The sequence below is a fragment of the Delphinapterus leucas genome, chromosome 16 (genome assembly GCF_059928025.1).
Source record: "Delphinapterus leucas isolate spDelLeu-1000000601 "Yukka" chromosome 16, BTC_Dleu_Yukka2, whole genome shotgun sequence".
NCBI lineage: Eukaryota > Metazoa > Chordata > Mammalia > Artiodactyla > Monodontidae > Delphinapterus > Delphinapterus leucas.
Window position 1 is genome coordinate 75,079,852 of NC_143144.1, and position 15,329 is coordinate 75,095,180.

General features: G+C 45.4%; 1 pseudogene; it reads left to right on the forward strand.

Annotated features, from left to right (window-relative positions):
• Positions 1 to 316: 316 nt before the first annotated feature.
• On the forward strand, positions 317 to 1,605 carry LOC149747329 (N-alpha-acetyltransferase 50 pseudogene; annotated as a pseudogene).
• Positions 1,606 to 15,329: the final 13,724 nt, after the last annotated feature.

A 15,329-nucleotide genomic window follows, 5' to 3' on the forward strand; every position in this document is an offset into this window, starting at 1 on the left:
CAGTTGTGCCAAGTGTCCATTTTCGTGTTCTAATTCATAGTCTTGGAGCTACTCCCTATGTTAAAGCAATTTGATTTAGTTGAGACAAGATGAATGACATACACTTGAAAAGTTAAGTGAAACAATAGAAGATCCTCAAGTATGAGTGAACTGTAGTTTTTAGTGGAAAATAAAATTACTTTTTTGTGTATTTGTATTTGCATTGTCTGCAGGTGTTTGGTATGAACTGCTGCTTACAACAGAAAACCATACACAGTTGTTTGTGTATTTCACTTTTTAAAGCATTAATATTTGTATTTTTAAAGAAAAATTTAAGGGAAACAAAAATGTTTGCACGACTGCAGAAAGCCTTGGACGAAATTTCCCCAAACTAGTTTTTTGGAGACTATTTTTGGCCATTATAGATCAAAATGCAATCTGAAGAAAGATTTTAACAAATTAAATAACACGCTGCCATCGTTAATTTTCTTATTCTATCTCAGCGTTGGGGAATTTGAAAGGAAGATACTTTAAGATAATGTATGGACAGCGCGGCGGCGTGGCCGGAGGGAGGCGAGTGCCCCGTGTGCACGTGTGGAGAAGAGGCTGCACCAGCGCGGCGGCGGGAGGTACCCCCGCCCCCTCGGGAGACGCAGAGACGCGCTGCACTCTCGCGGCCTCGGTCACCCGCTCAGCTCCCTGCCCTAGGCGAGGAGGCCGGCTTGCCCGGTTGAGTGGCCCGAGCTCAGGGCGCGGAGAGCTCAGGGCGGCGACGACAACGGCGTTGATAACGGGGGTAACAACGGCCTCAGCTGGCGGGGAAGATGAAAGGCCGGATCGAGCTGGGAGATGTGACATCACACAATATTCAACAGCTGAAGAGATTAAACCAGGTCAACTTTCCAGTCAGCTACAATGACAAGTTCTATAAGGATGTGCTGGAGGTTGGCGAGCTAGCAAAACTTGCCTATTTCAATGATATTGCAGTAGGTGCAGTATGCTGTAGGGTGGATCATTCACTGAATCAGAAGAGACTTTATTTACATCATGACACTAGGATGTCTGGCACCATACGGAAGGCGAGGAGTAGGAACTAAAATGTGAAATCATGTCTTAAACATCTGTGAAAAAGATGGCACTTTTTTTTTTTTTTTTTTTTTGCACAGGCTCCAGACGCGCAGGCTCAGCGGCCATGGCTCACGGGCCCAGCCGCTCCGCGGCATGTGGGATCCTCCCGGACCGGGGCACGAACCCATGTCCCCTGCATTAGCAGGTGGGCTCTCAACCACTACGCCACCAGCGAAGCCCAAGACAGCAGCTTTGACAACAACTATCCAGATCAGCGGTGAGTCTGCAGTTGACGTCTACAGAAAGCTGGGCTTTGAGATTATGGAGACAGAGAAGAACTACCATAAGAGGATAGAGCCCGCTGATGCTCATGTGCTGCAGAAAAGCCTCAAAGTCCCTTCTGGCCAGAATGCAGATGTGCAAAAGACAGACAACTGAACAAATTACAGAGGAACTTTCTTGCACTTGCTGGTCACCAAATAAAAGAGAGGCCCACTGATTCCCCCCGCCCCCCGCTTTTTTTCTTTTAAAGCTTTCCCCCTTCCTTGTTCTTGTGTTTCTTCCTTTCAAAACTTCCTTCCCTTTCCTCTCAAAGTTTTAAACTTTTAAGGACTTATTAATCGGGTTTGGATTGTTTTAGTTTTCTTATTTTTGTGAGGTGGTTTGATTGCAGGAAGAAGGTATAGATCTGTTTAGTTTCACAGTTAAGATATATGGTCCCAAAAACTTGAGTGTCAATTTCAATTTTTTTTTTTTTAATGTCCTGCTTTCACATTGAAGGGCAGAGCCTACAAAGTATTGTATACTTCAAAGGACAAGAAGAAGCAGCAGCAATATCCTGTTCTCTAACTCATTGACAAGTTTAGTGTGTTTGTGGTACTTTGGGTTTTTCAAGATTTTGTGGGATACTAATCCCTATACATTGCCTTCATGCCACCTATTGTCCTTCTGAGTATTAGCTCAGGAGTTGGACCATTGTTAGCCTCCTAAGAAATACTAAGCTTATTTTGTTCTGTTAAGCAGTTATTTCTTCCTCCCTCGCTGGTGCCTGAGGGTAGGTGGGACAGTTTGAGTAGGTAGTATTATACTTTGGTCTCAGCACTTGAGTTGAGCTGCTTTTTGCTAATGAGCGGTCTGGTTGTTAGCAGGTTTATTTTTCCTGCTGTTGATTGTTAGAAGTGGCATTAACTTTTAGAGTGTGGGCTGGTGAGATTAATTTTTTTAATATCCTAGCTAGAGATATGGCCTTTAACTGACCTAAAGAGGTTTGTTGTGATCTGCTATTTTTTCTCCTGTCCTTTTTCTTCAGTAAATCCACAATAGTTAGTCAAACCTTAAAAATGGAGTTGATGTCCTAATAGGTCAATGGCCCTAAATAAACCTGAAGCAGGTGCTGTCTCTTGGACATATTAAAAAATACCTAGGGCTTCCCTGGTGGCGCAGTGGTTGAGAGTCCGCCTGCTGATGCAGGGGACACGGGTTCATGCCCCGGTCCGGGAAGATCCCACATGCCGTGGAGCGGCTGGGCCCGTGAGCCATAGCCACTAAGCCTGCGCGTCCGGAGCCTGTTCTCCACAACGGGAGAGGCCACAGCAGTGAGAAGCCCGCGTACCGCAAAAAAAAAAAACAAACAAAAAAAAACCTAAAAGGAAGCTTAGATGGACTTGTGGCACAACAAATGCATTTAATGTCAGCTAATGTAGACTGTTAGAAGTGTGGCCACTGAGCATTTGATTTTAGAGGAAAGAATATCTAGACAGAATTTTTGAGAATAACATAGCTGTGCTATTGCTTATCTGTTGAAGAACATCCCAGATTTGCTTACACTCTGTGCTTGTGATATTGAGTTTAAGGATTTGGGGGTGGGGGAATTATTAAACATATTTCTTCTATTCTTGGAAAAAGTAGAAGTCTAAATAACGCATATGTCACTGTGACCTCCTCTAGTGACAGGGCTGGTTTATGCCAGCTCATTTCCTGGCACATAGGGGGTGGCTTTAACGGGTCAATAACTTTTCGTAAGATAGAAGACATCCGAAATTTTCATATTTTCCTCCATAATCCCATCTCCAATATTTAAATTTTTCTACATTGCCAATACTGGTGGACCAAGAAATGTTTTTATTAGACTTTAAAACAATGCACAGGGTTTGAATTTTCTGTCATTTGACTTTAAAAGGAAGCTTGCTTCATAATATTTATCCTCTTATGTAAATTCTGGCATAAAAGTTTCATCTCTTCAAATATGTGGAATGGCAAAATTACGTTACACAATGTTTATGCACATTTTATAGTCTTAAGTTCTTATTTGAGAATGTAAAATTACAAGGTACGATCGACTTCAACAGTCTTAATTGAGTGCCAAGAATAATATAGAAAAGGAAGATAGCTGATAGATGAGTTTATAGGGCTGTAATCTTAAGATAGTAAAAATGTAGAAAGACCGTGCTGGTTTCTTGGGTAACAGTTTCTTAAGCAGTCCAAATCTAAGCTTAGAAGAAAAGTTTAGCTTTAAGCACCTTTACCTTCATGCATAAGCTTCAGCTTGCTCTTGCCACGAGAAGAGTGTTTGAGTTACAGAAGGCATAATTAGTCTGAAAATTCAGCCTTTTTGTAAACTTCACATATCAAAATAGATTTTGATATATAAATGACTTTTGTGAGATGATACTGCCTCTATTTCTATAACCATTTCACCTGGACTATCTAATCAGTCCTATGAATATATCCCTAAATGTGGTTAATGAAAACCAAATAGCTGCCTCATGACAATTAAGTACATATTATTTATGGAGGAAAAAATATTAAATTTTGAATTGAGTGTGTAGGCTCCCTGTCATTTTAGTGTTTCTTTTTCCACATTAGTCACTGACTTTAACCTAACGTGTAAGTGTTTGTAAAGGGTGAATTGTCCTATATCAAACTTACATGAAATAATTCCATCCACTTATGGAGGAGGAGGATGTAGAAGACGTACAAGCTGGGCGCTAGTTCATGTGCCTGTGAGTCAGTAAAGATTGAAATAATGTCCCATGTTGAGTCGGTTATTTTGAAATATGATAAAAATTATCGTTGAGGTAAAACAATTCTATTAACTGGAAGATCACAGGATATATCCACCATATTTTTCAGGGCAGATGGTTTTTTCTGTGGGGCAAATAGATAAAAATTATATCGTATGGTAATTGCATTTAGGTTCTAAAGAAAAGAATCTGCAGAGAAATCTATGTAATTTGTCCAGGTTGGTTTTCATTTGCAGAAAGAATTCTGAAATATCCCCAAAGTAGTTTACTCATCAACTGAAAGTCCTCCAGAGAAAGAACTATTGGGAAACCATGACATATGGGGTGGAAAAGAAAAAGCTCCCTCAGTTTTTTGGAGGGAATGACTTTAAAAATACTTAAAGAGCTGAGTTTACTTGGTGCAGTTAAGATTTAAACTTGTTGATTTTAACATGGCTGCTATATCTGAAATAAACTTACATGATGTTCTGGTAAAAAAAAAAAAAGATAATATATGAATCTTGATCTTGCTTTTAAGAGAGAGTGAAACTCATGATATTGCTGAAAGAAACTTTCATAATGAAATTCAAATATTTTGTGCTATTTTCTGTAAAATAATTAATGATGTACAACCTGACCCCGTCAACATGTTACAAATTAAACATGATGAATTAAACCCATGATAAATCATGATCATATGAGCATGATATGTTAGACTGACGTTCACTTCCAATCTGAGTATTGCTTTAAGAATTTAATTGACAATTCCAGTTGTTCCAAACTCAGCCAAACATAGTTTCTTCATTTTGAAATTAACGAAAAACACCCTAAGAACCACAATGTCCCCAGAAGTTTGTCTAAGTCATCATTACTGTCAATAGAACACAAATTATGTGAAAGTCTTGATTATAACAGCATAATTAATAATTTACTTAAATGAAGGCAAGAAGATTAACTTTCATGGAGTAAATATAATTTATGAATTTTGTATCAGTTCATTTTATTACCTATCCAAATAACAAGCTCATAGAAAGAACACCCAGCAGTCACAAAAAATAGTTAAATTCAGTCATCTTTCAAATTTTACCATCACTTTATACATTTTTTAATCTTGTCATCATATAAAGGTATATTTGTCAAGGAAAGGGGATAGTATATGTGTTATTTAACATTCTGTTAGCTGGATGGATAACATGTCAGTATTTGGACACAGAGATGAGCCTTCATCTGTACTCTTGCAGCGAATATTAGAAATGGGCCTGGTGAGGAGGCCATACAAAGGAGGACATACAAAGCTACAGGGCTGGAAGGGCCATTCGCACAGGCGCTGGTGTTTCCCTCATGGGAATGATGGCAGGGGCTGGCGTGGAGGTAACGGGAATCTGGAAACAAAAGTGATGAGACTGCTAATGACCAGGAGGCGGTCATTGGGGGGGGTGACCCCCCTAATGAGGGGGTGGGGTAGAAAACTCCAATGGTGTGAGCCTCAGTGGAGCTCACGAGGGGCAAGGGAAGGAATGGAATGGAACAAGGAGGACACCAACGCCACCTCCCCATCAGAGGAACACAGGCAACAAGAAATGTGTCCCTTTGGGAGGTCACAGGGAAGCTGAGCTCAGGGGAGAGCTAAGTCTGGGTTAAGGCAATGACGTGGAGGGAATATTTGAAGGAAAAATACATGAAAGAATATGCTGATCATGGAACAAGTATTCTAGAAGGCACAGTGAAAGGGATTATGAAGGAGGAAAGGGGTGAAGGACTGTGTCGGGGGAGAAGATTACAGGGAAGTTTGGAGATGAGAATTAGAAGTTTATTAAAAGTTATCAGGCTTCCCAGGTGGCGCAGTGGTTGAGAGTCCGCCTGCCGATGCTGGGGACGCGGGTTTGTGTCCCGGTCCGGGAGGATCCCACATGCCGCGGAGCGGCTGGGCCCGTGAGCCATGGCCGCTGAGCCTGCGCGTCTGGACCCTGTGCTCCGCAACGGAAGAGGCCACAACAGTGAGACGCCTGCGTACCGCAAAAAAAAAAAAAAAAGTTATCGCTCGCACCTAGAGTGATAAAATGGCATTGAAATGTCCAGTGCATCCAATCCCGATGGAGTCTTAGGGGACGGGAACATCTGGTCCTAACATAGTTCAGCTGTGGCCTGGAAGTAAGGGCCTTCCTGGGATTGAAATTCAGGACTGGCCCTCCGCCATCAGCCAGCACCAGCAGGTGCCATGGACATAAACATGGTTGGCAGCGGGGAGCACAAAACACCTGGTTCTTCATGGCCAGTCAATCCAAGCAATTCTCATCAGCATTCCAGGTGGTTGGACCAAGATGCGTCATGATCTTGGGGCCAGTACTCAATGGATTAGCCCTGGGCAGGGCCCAGAGCCTTTTAAAGCCCACACTGATCATCTGGTAGCAGCCGACATCCATCTTGTCATGTTTAAGAAGGGACAGACATAAATGGGCCTCAACTCCATCTGTTTTGCACACAATTGGCACTTTCATACATTATACCCCAAATTGCCTTTCATATTCTAAACCCAAACATTTCCAGGTTTGGCACAGTTGTGCCTCCTGTCAGCCAACTGGTCAGTTTAGGCAGCTCCCTTTCATTATCTGGTCAACAGTATACGTTTATGAGAATTGCATGTTTTTGCTGTATTGTTTTGTAAAAATGAGTGGAAAATGGAAAACTGGATGAACTGATACTAGTGATTTTTAGAAAGCTGTAAAGTTAATCCCGTTTAGACATAGATGGAAACGATTAGGTGCCGCAGGAAGTCTAATCTCTGCTGGTCAGTCACTGGACTTCAGCCAGTTACGTATTTAATTGCAAAATAAAAGAACAAAATGAAATTCAAAAGGCAACAGAATATCATCAAGGAGTGTTAAAAAGGACAGTTGTGATTGAGGATTTTATGGTATTTTTAGCTTTCTGAGAATGGAACAGCCTTTTATAACTTTGTGGGTTCAGTGTTCAACTTCATGCATACAGTTGTCCCAGCATCTTGAAGAACACGTTTTGTAGGGAAGCGGAGGCTGCCTGGGCTGTCAGCAGAGATTCAAAATGGAAACCTCTCTCCTGGAGCACAGTGTCTCCAAGGTGATCGCTTAAGCATCATTCTGGAGGCTTTGACAGGAGAGACAGGCAGCCTGGTATGGCAGAACACTAGAGTTTGGGTCAGAAAGATAATACCACCTTAGAGGGAGCATTTCCTGAGGTGCTGAGGGCCAGTCCCATTCTCTCTGATACCCTCTTCCCAAGGCAGAGCTCTCGATATTCCCCAGAGGCAACGTGGGCAGCTTGGCCACCCTCATAGCCATACGCACGTCTCTCTCATCCTCCAGTCAGCTTGCCTCCTCCGTCATCTTCTAAACAGTCCTCTCTTTACCCACTCTTTTTTTTTTTATTTATTTTTGGCTGCATTGGGTCTTCATTGCTGCGCACGGGCTTTCTCTAGTTGCGTCAAACAGGGGCTGCTCTCCGTCCCGGTGCGCGGGCTTCTCACTGTGGTGGCTTCTCTTGTTGCGGAGCACAGGCTCTAGGCGCGTGGGCTTCAGTAGTTGCAGCACGTGGGCTCAGCAGTTGTGGCCTGAGGGCTCTAGAGCGCAGGCTCAGTAGTTGTGGCGCACGGGCTTAGTTGCTCCGCGACATGTGGGATTTTCCCGGACCGGGGCTCGAACCCATGTCCCCTACATTGGCAGGCAGATTCTTAACCACTGTGCCACCAGGGAAGTCCCTCTTTAACCGCTCTTTTCCATCCTTTTTCCCTGCCTTGCTGTGCCTTATATTGCCAACGCCACCTACAAGCAAAACTAAAGCTTAGCCCTCAGGAAAACAGAGATAGCAGACAACGGATGGAAAGTCAAGAAGCAATGATTGGCAGCTGGATTCCCTTGATCATAATATTGCAGACCCAGGCTGGGTCCAGCCAGATCTTCCTAGGGCATGGGCACACTGGCTCCAGGCAAGGACAGTCGGTAGCCTAACCAACAGCCACTCCCTCTCCCCACAGATCTACTAAGTGGCTGGCAGGTTTCAGGCAACCATGGGCTCTACAAAATGAGTCTTGACTTGCCCAAGCCAATCATGGTGATTCCTCAGGAACAGTGGTTGACTTAGGAATGGGCCTGGGTGGCAGTCCTGCCAAGGAGTCATGTTTAATCTACTGGAGACTCAAGGGACGCAAGGAAGGCATGTCCTCTTCTAGGGACATGGGAAAGCTTGGAGATGCAGCAACGGTCGCACAACCACAAACCTGAGGTTAGAAGCCAACATGCTGAAATTAGTAGAGCAGGAAGATGGAACGAGCCTGGGTGTTTCGAAAGTAAATTAACTAACCCTGGAACTGCCTTACCTCCATACGTCTTATCACGTGAGACTTTAAGTCCCCTTGAGGTTCGAGCCTTTTTCGGTTGGATCCTCTATTACATGCAGCTGAAATCACCCTGCTACAACAGCTCAGTAACATCTGGTGGCCCTTGTCATCGATGGGGTACCAGGTCCAAATCTGCACCAGGCTGGGGGTGCCCTGGGAATTTAGTCCCATTACCACCATCCTAGACCTGTGGGTAAAATGCAAGTGAACAAGTGGGAAATTATACAATGAACTTTCCTTGAGGCCGGGAAAAGTGTCAAAGCACTTTACAATCAAATCTAATTGAAAACAGCAGCTCTTTAATCTAAATTTACAACATAATCAGCCTTCTGGTTAACTAATTATAATTAAATTAGATTGGCAGTGTATTTCATATTTGCTAATTAAAAGCACCAAAAGAAAAAGCTGCATTTGGAAACCGCTGTGTCTCTTTATTCCCTATGAGAACCAAGTGTGAAAGGAAGCTCCCTGAGCTGTAAATCTGGAAACCTGGGTTCTAATCCTGCCTCTGCTCAAACTGGCTGTGTGCCTTTAGGTGAGCCCCTTAGCCCCTCTGAGTCTTCTTGTTTGTAGGATTCCAATTAAACACAAAGTGTCATCGTTGATTCATTTTACCTGTTCTTGAGCATCATGTAACTAAAATCACAGACGATGCACTTTTTTGTGGGTCTAGTTAAAAACCTACTACAATTTTTTAGGGTATTTTATTGCCAAAGAAATGATGAGCCCAAACTAGCAAAGATTTTGACTGTTCAAGCATTAAACCACCCTCAGGCCCCCAAGATTACACAGGCAGGAAGTTGGCTTGTGCAAGCTGTACAGCCTCTAAGTAGGGCAAACTTCCCCAACATTCACTTTATTTTTTTAAAATTTATTTTATTTATTTATTTATTTTTGGCTCTGTTGGGTCTGTTGCTGTGCGCAGGCTTTCTCTGGTTGCGGCGAGTGGGGGCTACTCTTCGTTGTGATGGGCAGGCTTCTCATTGTGGTGGCTTCTCTTGTTGTGGAGCACAGGCTCTAGGCGTGCGGGCTTCAGTAGTTGTGGTGTGTGGGCTTGTGGCTCGCGGGCTCTAGAGCGCAGGCTCAGTAGTTGTAGTGCACGGGCTTAGTTGCTCCGCAACATGTGGGATCTTCCCGGACCAGGGCTCAGAGCCCATGTCCCCTGCACTGGCAGGTGGATTCTTAACCACGGCGCCACCACGGAGGCCTGACATTCACTTTAGATGTGGCCCAGGAGATAATAATCAAGGAGAAATCTCCCAGAGGGTGGAGTCAGCCATAAAGATCAACGGACCAGGGAGCTCCTCCCAGAAATCAGAATAGGGCGTAAGGAAGGAACTTCTCCACCCATGGGCCCACCTTCTCAGTGCCTGCAGGAGCTCATAATTGCCAGGGGCCAGGAGCTGCTCCATAAGCTAGGCTTCCCCTTTCTGAATACAAGTTGGTACTGCAGTCATGCTGTTTCTGCTCTACCTCTGTGTATTGGGTATGGAGGTGGAGGGATTCAGATAGTTTTTAGTTTATATGTCACTAAAGCTAGAGAAGCCACCTCTGAACTCAAGGGAGGACCGCACATTCTCAGCTCTGAGCTGGGTACAACGATCTGAGAGGTCTTCGGATTATCTCCTTTGGGGAGGAGATGAGTGTGTTCTGGGGGAAGGAGAAAGAAAAGTGCACACAGATGTTTAGCTGGTCACCAATGATACGTGACCCCCTCCTGGACTGTGGAGTTGTCACTGGGGAGCAGCAGCTGCCCTGCTAGGGATTTTTGTTTAATTGACACGGAATTCACATAACATACAATTAACTGTTTTGAAATGTGCCATTCAGTCCATTCAGTGGCATTTAGTCCATTCACAGTGTTGTGCTACCACCCTCTATATCAAGTTCCAAAGTATTTTCGTCATCCGCAAAGAAAGCTCTGTACCTTTTTTTTTTTTTTTTTGCGGTACGCGGGCCTCTCACTGTTGTGGCCTCTCCCGTTGCAGAGCACAGGCTCCGGACGCACAGGCTCAGCGGCATGGCTCACGGACCCAGCTGCTCCGTGGCACGTGGGATCCTCCCGGACCGGGGCACGAACCCCTGTCCCCTGCATCGGCAGGCGGACTCTCAACCACTGCGCCACCAGGGAAGCCCAGCTCTGTACCTATTAAACAATGACACCCCATTCCTTCGTCTTTCCAGCTCCTGGAAACCACCAATCTGCTTTCTGTCTCTATGGATTTACCTATTGGGGATATTTCTTCTAAGAGGAATCATTCAATATGTGGCCTTTTGCGCTTGGCTTCTTTCACTTTGCACAATGTTTTCCGTGCTCATCTGTGTTGTAGCCTGTGTCAGTACTTCATTCCTTTTTATGACTGAATAGTATTCTATTGTATGGATTTACCACAAGTTGCTTTTTGCTGTTGTTGTTGTTTTTGTTTTGTTTTTAATTTTTATTGAAGTGTAGTTGACTTAACAATGTTGTGTTAGTTTCAGGTGTACAGCAAAGTGAATCAGTTACATATATACATATATCCACTCTTTTTTTCTTTAGATTCTTTTCCCGTATAGGCCATTACAGAATATTGAGTAGAGTTCCCTGTGCTGTACAGCAGGTTCTTATTAGTTATCTATTTTACATATAGTAGTGTGTATATGTCAGTCCCAGTCTCCCAATTTATCCCTCCCCCGCCTTATCCCCTGGTAACCATAAGTTTGCTTTCTACATCTGTGACTATTTCTACCACAAGTTGTTTATCCATTCATTGGTTGATGGGCATTTGGGCTGTTTCCACCTTTTGGCTACTGTGAATAATGCTGCAATGAACATTCGTGTACAAGAATTTGTTTGAACATCTATTGTCAATTCTTTTGGGTATACACCTTGGAGTGAAATTGCTGGGTCAGGTGGTAACTCTGTTACTTTTTGAGGAACCGCCATATTGTTTTCCACAGCGTCAGCCCTCTTGCATTTTGGTGGGATTGTGTGACTGACAACTTAGTCTCTACAATGGCAAGTGGGTGGAAGGGATCTTCGTCACATCTGGGCAGGAGTATTTCCCCCTAGTCTCAGCCTACTCAGTGGACTCCAAAGTTGCACAGGAGGGAGGAACCATAAGATGGAGGAATCTGGGTGCCTCGATGAAGGCTGCCTGACCAGGAACACCCACACACCATGGCGTAAACAAGAAATAAACATCTATTGTGTTAAACCACTAAGGTTTCTAGGTTTACCTGTCCCAGCAGCTGGCACTATCTTAACTATTTCCTGAATATCCAGACCTCACTGGCTTCTTCGTTGCCTCTGAAATCTTAAGTGCCACAGGGCCCACTCCATCTCTCACCTAGAATTATCGCCTTGTGTGGCTGGTTCCCTTCCTAGTGAGTGTTTATCTCATCTCTGCAGGGAGAATATGGGGCCAGAGTTTCATGCCTGGGTCAGAACCTGGCACCCCCACATGTTATTTTGTGATCTCAGGCAAATTATATAGTATTTCAGGGCCTCAATTTTTTCATCTCCAAAATGGGTAGAATAATTGTACCTACCTCAGAGTTCTTGCAAATATTTTATATATATACATATTTTAAAAGGTAATGCAGGCAAAGTGCTCAGAGGCGTTCCTGATACACAGTGAGAGCTCTCAGTTTCTACGGTTCCATCTCCCTCCTCAGCCTTGCAGTGCATGGGGGGTAGCAGATGTGATCATTGAATCAGTCTGGTCCTCAGGCCTTCAGATGAGCCGAATCAGATGAGGAGCTTTGGGAAAGGTTCCTGCCCTCTCCCCCAGGCACCTGGATCAGAATCCCAGGGTTGGGCTTAGGAATCTAAGATTCTAATAATCAGCCAGGTTCGGCACCCTAGGGGAGACCCCACCGGGCTGGCGAGGAAGTAGGGAGAAAAGGCCAATCTCGGCCTAACGTAGTCATCCCCCTGCAGCCACAAGGCTTCCTCCTCCCTCATTCAAGCCCTTGCTCAAGATCCCTTCCTTGGAGGGGTAGCTGCCTCCCTCCATCCCCTTCCTCGTCCTTCGTAGCACTTTTTACTACCCGACCTGGAGTGTGTGTTTATTGTTCATCATGTCTCCCCGACCCCTTGAGGCATGGGGCGGTGACTAGCACATATGGTGAAGAAGAGAATGAACCAGCCTCTATTGAATCTCCCATTCTCATCCCTTAACAAGGTGTGGGGCAGATCTCAGAGCTTTCAGGTCCCTTTCCTTATTAAAACCCAGCCCAGTCTGGTTTACAGCTCTAATCTCTCATCTGATTCCAAGGTCACCCCTTCCCCATCACGATTGGATTTGCGGCTCTGGGGACTTGAAAGGGGACAGGCAGTCTGCTTTACACCTCCTCCCCCCAACACACCTGAGAGTGAAGGGGAGCCTGGTGTGACTTGGAGATAATCCTCCACTCCCTCAGGTTGTCAGGGGTTGGGGGCTGGGAGTCAGCGATTCAAGGGAAAGGGGTGGGGGGCACATCTCCTAGTGTAGCTGGTGCTTTGCAGTCCTCTCTGGGTTAGTAGGTGTCGCTGGTCTGGCTGACCCTCGCTGGGAGCAGCTTCTAGATGCCAGGGCCTTGGGTTGCTGCAGGCATGGGCTCCCCTGGATGTTCCCGAGTGAGCAGTCCAGTTCTACTCCACCACACCTAAGCTGCCCCCACTGGCAGTTATACTCACAGCCTCTTGCTACTGGGGTCCTTTTGTCTGGAGGCAGCCACCTCCCACTGTGTCCCCTGGACGCCTGAGAAACACACACGTGGGTGTTCAGGGCACACATGGGTAGACAGGCACCTGCCCTAGCCCTGCCGTTTCTCTCCAGCCCTCTTCTCCCCTGCTCAGTGGGGCTGATCTGGAGATTGGCACGTCCAGGGACTGAGCACTACCTGATCGGGATGGAGTGCCCCCCCCAGGTCCCCATAAGGGATTCTTCTGCAACTCTTGATTGCACAGTGAGGGTAGAAACACAAAGGAGCAACCGCCCTCCCCCCACCACACCTTGGGGAGGAAAGGAAGCTGCCCCTTGTGATCCTCCCTCACACAGCCCAATACGGTGACTCTGTCCTCATCAGCCTTGGGCCCAGAGTCACAGGGCAAGTCCCAATTTACAGCCTGTCCCAACAACCAAGCACTTCTTGATCTCCTGATCAAAGCTTCCAGGTTTGGAGGCCCTGCCAAGTGCAATGAGTTCATGAACCTTGTAAAAGCCAGGCTCCTAACAGAGCCATAGGAACAAAATTATTGGTTCCTCCCTCCCCTCCTTCCTTCTTCAGTTCTCCAGGGGCTGAAGGAATATAAACTGACTTTTAAGAAGTGACCCTTAAAGAAAGGAGCAGGATCTTCCCTACTTCCTGATGGCTAGAAGGTGGACCTGATGGACATGATGGCTGGAGCTACAGCAACTATCTTGGGCTATAAAGTAGACTCTACATGATAAAGATGCCAGAGCCACAGAGCAGAAGGCGTATGGCTTCTTCACAATCATGGAACTGCCTTTCCAACCCTGGGCTATTTGAGTCTACTTACATAAGAGAGAAATATACCTTACTATATTCAACCAATCTTTTCAAACTTTCTTTCTCTTACAGCCAAAACTCATGCAGATTGTCTGGCTCTAAGCTTGAAGTCTCTCTTTATTGGAAAAATTATTTTCTTGAGATAACCAGGGTTAAAAGATAAATGCAAAGGAAATGACTTTTGCATTATGATTTGCTATTCTTTAAACATGTTTGTGTGCTACTTAACGTTATTTCTCCTGCCATGGGTGGTACCTGCCTCATGCTTTAGAATGAACTCACATATTCCAAAGTCAGCCAAACCCAGGTTAGAATTTGGTTTCTAAGATTTCCCCAGCCGTGTAACCTTGAGCAGGTTTAACCCAACATTTCTGAACTTTAGTTCCCTGTTCTATTCAATAAGAATAATAGTCCGTCTTGAAGAGTTCACCTAACAAATTTTTATTGAACATCCACTTTCTGCATGACATTAAGCTGGAGATACCATAGAGAAAAAAACAAGGGTCTTGAAGTCCAGTGAGGGAGAGATGATAAAGGAAGCAAATAAATAAGCAAACAAAATAATCACAGTAACCAGTTTACCGTAACGGAGAATAACAGAGTGTGGGAGCCCTGGGAACTGGGAAATCCTCCCCTTTGAGGGCTAAAAGACAAACCTCAGGTAAAGCTCTGAGCGCACGCACTAGTTACTATTATAGCCCTCACCTGGAATCTTCCACACCTGCTTGCCTCATGGGGAGTATTAACAAAGCCAAAGACCAGCCCCATACGCCATGTAGCTTGTGCACAGCTCCTACCAGGGTAATCCAATCTGTGCTTTTTCTGTCCATCTGAGGATGGAGAGATGGAGGCTGGGCAGAGGGCTCACACAGACTGCCAGGAGGGAAAGCTATTGGCTGCGGACCCTACGTGGCACACACCCGCCACTGAGCTGGCTTTGTCCCTGGGCCTAATGGGCACCACCTGGGTCCCAGGGATGGCAACTGGCATCAATTAGCTCTCATTGAGCCCAAGCTGGAGCAGCACCCTGGATCCCATCCCGGTTAGTGGCATCGGGAACCGCCAGCTCCTGGGCTGTGTGTCGTTTACTCCTAACAGCCTCCATTGGTGACCTCTTTTCCATCAGGCAGGACCCACCAGGCCCACAGCTGTCATTATCATGAGAAACCTGGTTCTCAGAGCTAAGTGATCAGACCCCATCCACCACTATGTGCCTGGAGGCGCTGGGTGTGTGCGCTGTGGACAACTTAAGCAACTGAGGGACTCTGAAAATTCCCTTTCTGGCATTCCTCCTTAGAATTTCAGGCAGTACAGAAAGACAGGCAGTCCAGAATTGGAGGGACTGCATACAGCCTAAGCGGGTACTATGAAAGCAGACCTGTGGGAATCTTCCTCAGCTGTTTCCAGGTGCC